This window comes from Leuciscus leuciscus (assembly GCF_965113295.1).
Source record: "Leuciscus leuciscus genome assembly, chromosome: 5".
In the NCBI taxonomy this organism is placed as follows: domain Eukaryota; kingdom Metazoa; phylum Chordata; class Actinopteri; order Cypriniformes; family Leuciscidae; genus Leuciscus; species Leuciscus leuciscus.
This window is the reverse complement of record NC_138729.1, coordinates 21,355,369-21,362,908: the sequence shown is the minus strand read 5'-3', so window position 1 is coordinate 21,362,908 and position 7,540 is coordinate 21,355,369. Positions and strand designations below refer to the sequence as shown.

General features: G+C 38.3%; 1 pseudogene across 1 annotated transcript; it reads right to left on the bottom strand.

The window, feature by feature from the left end:
- Positions 1 to 614: 614 nt before the first annotated feature.
- Positions 615 to 6,788, bottom strand: LOC309499009 (arrestin domain-containing protein 3-like; annotated as a pseudogene). Its single transcript, XR_014211790.1, has 7 exons — positions 6,211 to 6,788; positions 5,642 to 5,680; positions 5,200 to 5,260; positions 3,259 to 3,406; positions 1,867 to 1,963; positions 1,515 to 1,770; positions 615 to 956 (listed from the first exon to the last, which is right to left on the bottom strand). The product of XR_014211790.1 is annotated as an arrestin domain-containing protein 3-like (transcript).
- Between the last annotated feature and the right edge of the window lie 752 nt (positions 6,789 to 7,540).

Below are 7,540 nucleotides of genomic sequence, written 5' to 3'. Positions count from 1 at the left end.
CCAGATGGGGTGGGGATGTACAATATGTTCAAAATTTCATTTGAATTTACCAATGTCTGGTGAAATAGATGCATGATCACAAAAAAAAAATGTAAGACATTTTGGGTTTATCTGTTTAGCTTCTACCTTTTTTAGGTAAGCCACATTTTATTGTAGCCTAATACAGACTTTATATGTGAGACTAATCTTAAATAGGTAGTTAGAGTATGGCGGATATTTGATGCCTAAAGATCTGTGTGTATGTTGAGAGTCAAATAATAATAATTCCAATAACAAACTACAGTAACAGTAGATAACAACTACATCAAACACAAACAATTCCAGACAATGAACTGAGGAAACTGATGGCTTAAATACAGATACAGTAATCAACGGAAAACAAAACAAATGTTCTAAAAAGAACAAAGTATCAATACAGCATAGTACTATCAGATTTAGCTAAATAAGTTTTAGTTTGAGTGGTCAGGGATAACGTTTTTTTTTTAACATCTACATCTAGAGCTACATTCCCAGTAAAATGAAAAGTCCTTGTTTTTCTAATCACAATAGATTAGATTAACCATGAAGTTATAATTGACAGAAGTGGTAGTCAGAAGTTTTTCTGGTGAAGAAGACTAAGGCACATTAGGAGAGGATTCTTTAGTGCTTTGATTTGGATCATAAACTGGTGCAGATTGAGTCGGATAGAAAACAGGCAGCATGGCATTTGGATTTGGGTAAAGCCCTGCAGCAGCTCCTGGACAGGGCAGCGCTGAAGGGTCATTCAGACTGGGGTACAGTTCTGCATATGGAGATGGTTGTCCACCAGGATAGGGCACAAGGTTAGGCTGAGGTGGCGGATATGGCTGGAATCCCCCAGGTGGGCCTTGTCAGGGAGGACATTGTTGGTCAGCTGGAAGAATAACCACAGGGAATTTGACTTTTGGATCTGAAGTAAAAGACACATCCAGAGAGACCTGAAAGACAATTGTGTACAGAAATCAAGTGAACTGGAAGAGAGAGAAAACAGATCAAATTATTTATTTTTGCTTTACTCTTTTATGAAGTCATCTTTTGCACTCAATGTCGACTTTTACTACATGATGTAACTAACATTTGAGAAATTTGTGAACATTAGTTCTGTCAAATCGGAAAATTCTGTCATAATTTACTCACCCTGGTGTTGTTTCAAAATGTTCTTTCTTCAAACACAAAAGAATGATTGAATGATTAATTCAATCCAAAACAACATGAATGGACGCATGCTGACTTGTATGGACAAAATAACACTGGGACATTTTTCAAAATACTTTTTGTCTTCTGCATAAGAAAGAAAGAAAGAAAGAAAGAAAGAAAGAAAGAAAGAAAGAAAGAAAGAAAGAAAGAAAGAAAGAAAGAAAGAAAGAAAGAAAGAAAAGAAAAGAAAAGAAAGAAAGTTTAGAATGACATGAGGGTGAGTAAATTATGACAGAATTTTTTTTTTTTTGGATGAACTATCCCTTTAAAAATGGCAACTAAGGAAGACGAAATAGCACCTTGAGTTGGTACTGCACATTTATAATTCTGCAGTTTTCAGTTGTGACAGTCAGGTCACGTGGAATCTTCAGGTTTACTATAAATTTTTGCTTTTCTCCAGATGGTATGCAATCTTTAGTCCATTAACTATGTATCTTAATTTTCTTTTAGTTGTTCTGCCAGCAAGGAACATCTGTTGCTGGATGAGGCTGTACTTTAACTTGCCGTCACAAGATGAAGAGTTGTCAATATCAACAAAAACTGTGATTGTTTCACCTGCAGCAATAATGAGGAATTAGAGACAACATAGGCTATCAGTAATAAAAAAATAGACAAACTGAAATTGACATGACTGAGAGCTACAGAGGTCACCTTGCATATAGCCAGTTTTGTCTGTTGTTGCAGTCAATGACATTTTCCCTGAGTTGAATAGTTTCATCTTCTTGTCTTGTGTGCCAGATTGTGGATGCTGTATGAAGAAAAAAATACAAAAATACAAATAATATATATATATATATATATATATAGATGAAGACCTCCGATGCAAAAGACTCTAAAAATGAGATAATATTGAGTGAATGCTCTCCACACATAGAGCATTCAAATACTTTCACTTCAAACTCACTAAATCCCAGCCTCAGCCCATTCAGAAATGTTGGTACTTAGGTAGTATACATAGGAGCCTGATAAAAACGTTAATATTAAAGAAAACCGTTAGACGGACTTAGAGGCTTTTGCAAATTATTTGCTTTTAAAGGAAATGTAATTCTAGTTCCCTTTCAAGGGAACTTGCGGTGCGTCGATTGGCGCTGTGGGAACGCTCTGCATGATTACGTCTTGAAGCACATGTGTAATCGTCCAATGGTGTGGACGACAATGCTAGGACGAAAGCACCTGGGACCCTGGTTTAGAGTCCAGGTTCTAAGAATAGAACCTCACAAATGTGTACGGTGAGGACCAGCCTGCCTCATTGCAAACATCTTGGAGAGCAACCCCCTTTTTGTGCGAACGTCCTGCTGGCCAGTTAATGCTTTTCCTGGCGACAGCCTGCGTCACAACCTCAACTAACTCCTCATAAGCATGAGACTGAGGTGGCGAGTCTCCTGCCTCGACACTAACAACATATAATTCTTCAGAAGAACTAGATAGCTGCAGTGTCTGTGCTTCAACCAGGGCAGAAGAAACCACAGCGTGTGCTTCCAAACCCTGAGAAAAGGCACTAGATCTATCAGGTGAGGACAGAGATAAGGCTGGGTCTGTCTCTAACCACTCTGATAGATCCATTTGTGAACCCCATGACTGCGAGCCTGAGCACCCTCGTCAAAGAGTGTCAGGCGGGATCGGAGTGTTCGCATATTAAGCACCTCACAGTTCTCACAGCCAGCGCCCTCAAGTGCTGACCATGCATGCTCCTCACCCAAACAAACAACACAAAGGTTGTGTGTGTCCCCACGCGTAAGATAACGCGGGCAGGGGGGCACACGCACTCTAAAATGCTGCTTACTTGCCATATTGTACTTTTTTTTTGATAGACAGACAACATCAAATAAGACAAATGGTTTCACAGAGAGCCGTTACTAAAGACAAAGAAGCTAGTGCTGCTTGATTTGGGCAGGCTTTATAGTTTCCTGGTTCGTGATGTCACTTGCCTCTGACGTTAAATCACATTACTTTAGTTTTGATAACAGTATAAGCAGTTACATAATCTCTCTATTTATCAATGGATGAGCACCAAAGAGTCAAACATGGTATTGTAATTCATACCAGTAAATGATCATTGGTCCCATCATTCCTGGGCAAAAAGGTTAACTCCCCACATGTAGTAGATGTTGGCTTCCAAGACCTCTTCAGCTTTGCCATCAAGATGTAGCTAACCCAACCATAAAATCCTTTAAAAGATGAAGGCATATTTCTGAAATTAAGGTAAAATAAAAAGCTTTAGTTTCTCACAAATAACGGACAAGTATTATATAGTGCATAATATGGTAATGTATGCAATACATATGCATTAGCAAGTAAATAAAACCATTGTCACTTGCATGATAATAGGTTTTTAATTTAATCAGAATAACAGTTGTATATCTGTTCATACACTGAACAAAATTATAAACGCAACACTTTTGTTTTTGCCCCCATTTTTCATGAGCTTACCAGTCTTTAAACCAGTCAGTATCTGGTGTGACCACCATTTGCCTCACGCAGTGCAACACATCTCCTTCACATAGAGTTGATCAGGTTGTTGATTGTGGCCTGTGGAATGTTGGTCCACTCCTCTTTAATGGCTGTGCGAAGTTGCTGGATATTGGCAGGACCTGGAACACGCTGTTGTATACGCCGATCCAGAGCATCCCAAACATGTTCAGTGGGTGACATGTCCAGTGAGTATGCTGGCCATGCAAGAACTGGGATGTTTTCAGCTTCCAGGAATTGTGTACAGATCCTTGCAACATGGGGCTGTGCATTATCATGCTGCAACTTGAGGTGAAGGTCATGGATGAATGGCACTACAATGGGCCTCAGGATCTCGTCACGGTATCTCTGTGTATTCAAAATGCCATCAATAAAATGCACCTGTGTTCGTTGTCCATAACATACATCTGCCCATACAATAACCCCACCGCCACCACAAAGTTGACATCAGCAAACCGCTCACCCACACGACGCCATACACGCTGTCTGCCATCTGCCCTGTACAGTGAAAACCGGGATTCATCCGTGAAGAGAACACCTCTCCAAAGTGCCAGACGCCATCGAATGCGAGCATTTGCCCACTCAAGTCGGTTACGACGACGAACTGCAGTCAGGTCGAGACCCCGATGAGGATGACGAGCATGCAGATGAGCTTCTCTGAGACTGTTTCTGACAGTTTGTGCAGAAATTCTTTGGTTATGCAAACCGATTGTTGCAGCAGCTGTCTGGGTGGCTGGTCTCAGACGATCTTGGAGGTGAAGATGCTGGATGTGGAGGTCCTGGGCTGGTGTGGTTACACGTGGTCTGCGGTTGTGAGGCCAGTTGGATGTACTGCCAAATTCTCTGAAACGCCTTTGGAGACGGCTTATGGTAGAGAAATGAACATTCAATTCAAGAGCAACAGCTCTGGTGGACATTCCTGCAGTCAGCATGCCAATTGCACGCTCCCTCAAAACTTGCGACATCTGTGGCATTGTGCTGTGTGATAAAACTGCACATTTTAGAGTGGCCTTTTATTGAGGCAAGCCTAAGGCACACCTGTGCAATAATCATGCTGTCTAATCAGCATCTTGATATGCCACACCTGTGAGGTGGATGGATTATCTCGGCAAAGGAGAAGTGCTCACTAACACAGATTTAGACAGATTTGTGAACAATATTTGAGAGAAATAGGCCTTTTGTGTACATAGAAAAAGTCTTAGATCTTTGAGTTCAGCTCATGAAAAATGGGGGCAAAAACAAAAGTGTTGCGTTTATTTTACTATTAGCACATTAAAGCAAATGTTCTAGAATAATAAGCAAATAATAGGATTTTATTAAAGCCAATATTGTCTATTACTATGCCGTCAATATGACTAGTATCTTCTTTTTCAGAGGATGATGATTTGACAGTCAGTTTTGCTTTTACTAGGGAATGTATTCTGTAAGTTGTGTTAATGGGATGTGAATCACACCTGCCGAATATTGTTATTATTTCACTGTGCACATATTTGAAGATTGTATTGTATCACTCACTGTTGAGGCAGCTGAAGTCTGAATGGAAAAATATGACTTCCTGGTCTAATCACTGGTCCATCTGAGAAAAATAAGGCATAATATGAGTTAAAAGAGAGTTGGGATATTGTGACTTTTTCAACAAGCTTTTTAGTCTACTGTCACTATACTCTTTTCTGTTGTTATGTAACTTATACATTTTTTTGTATGTTGTTGTGTTCATGAAAAGAATTGCGTTGTGGACTACTATTCGGATAAGGAAGCATGTACTGTTGAACTGTTCTGTTCTGACATAATGGGTGTGAGAATAGACGTGAATGAGTAAACAAGATGGATGCTTCATTGTTTAATAACTCCTGACAGATACTACATATTTACTGTAATTACATTTCAATAAATCAATAAATGTAACTTATTGAAGGGCAGACATTGTGGAAATCTGCATAAAAAATCTCTTACTTACAAGTTTCTCCACTTACAAGTGTGGCATTCCTTTCTTGTCCTGTAGACAGCAAGAAATAGCCTACTAGTAGTCAGATATTATTTCCATTGGTATTACATAATTTATTTATTCTTTAATGTTCTTTTTTCAAGCATCTGTCCATACTTTGGCTTGTAAGTTCACCAAGAGGATTTATTATTTCCTGTTTATGAATGTAAACATAAATAAACAATATTTCATAATAACATTGATAATTATAATTAATGTTTCTTGAGCAGCAAATCAGCATATACAAATTATTTCAGAATGATCATGTGACACTGAAGCCTGGAGTAATGATGCTGAAAATGCAGCTTTATCCCATGAATAAATTACATTTTTTAATTTATTAAAAGAGAAAAAAGTAATAATATTTCACAATATTACTGTTTTTACTGTGCTTTTGATTAATTAAATGCCTTGGTAAGCATAAGAGACTTCTTTCAAAAATATTTAAAATTGCAATGTTTCCAAACTTTTGACAGGTACATAGCCTGTACATTTTTATAGTCATTATTTATGCATACTTATTTTATATTGTATAAGTTCACCTTTCTTTGAGCTCTCTTGAATGAAGTATTGCTTTAGTTTGAAGTATCTGTCATGGTCACGGTAGGTTGTTTCGTCAAAACCTGTTTTTTCAGTCCAGCGTACATCCACATCTCCCGTGAGCTTCACAAAAAAACTGTCCACGTTTATTTCTTTGGTCACTTCCAAAACAACTTTCCCCTCCACAATGTCCCCACTAGTAAACGTATTGCTTTCATTAATCTTGTTGCAATGAAGACTGAGCACTTTGATGGATCCTGACATTTTTTTTTGTTTCTGTGAACGTAGGCCTACACTACATTCAAAGACAGCTACACAGCCGGTTTGCTCTTCCCGTTTTTGTATAGGTGAAGCCGGAGTGACAAAGTTCATGCTTCGAAAAAAAAAACATTTGTTTTGAGGGCGAGGCACTTCCTACACCTGGTCAGCACAGATCTTTCAGTTCAGAGTTGAATTATAGAAGGAGACCCGAGCGAACGGGGGACTTGATTGTTTACCACAACAGAAGATGAACCTTGTTTTTAATAAGTGTTATTCCCATAGAGGTGGACGCAATAGGAAAAAATTTAAGGAATGGATAATGAAACTGCAAAAATTCAGTCATACAAATTGGGGTTTTGACTTGAAGAGGCGACAAGACTTATTTCCCTCCAACCAAACTTCACCCAAAAAAATACAATTTCCCTAACTCTCTAAGCATAAATAATAAAAGAAAAGTCAAAACTCCCTATTTCCTAAATATTATATAGCCTACAAATGAAATTTTTACAAAGACAAGCAAACAAATCAGTATAGGGCAAATACTAAAATCAAGGTCAGTAAAAAGGAATTACTTGTAATCACAAATGTCCAAACTCAATCACACAAAATATCTTTCAAACAAGCAATCACACAAAACACTTTCTCAAATCACTCAAAATGACTAATATACTCCAAATACTAACAAATAAGATCAATGGCAAACACAGCAAGCGAGCAACAAGTCTGACAAGAGAAGGACAAGTTGTAGCAGTTTATAGCAATTATAGCACAATTTTTGTATGTCTTCCCTAATCTAACAACTCAGTTCATTAGGAGAGACTGCAGGACTAAAATTGTGTGAGTCCAATGACCATTTTGAAGTGCGTTCAACTTCGTCAAATGGGCCAAGGAAGTTTATTTGGACAGACCCTCAACCCCTCTTTTGATTTGCGATCAAGTCTATGCAATATACACTTCAGGTACTTAGACCACAATGCAACATGATTGGGATGACATAGCAGATCATGCTTTATTTACCCCAACCCAGATGACTGTATGTATGATATTGGAGTTATTTTGACATTAAACAGT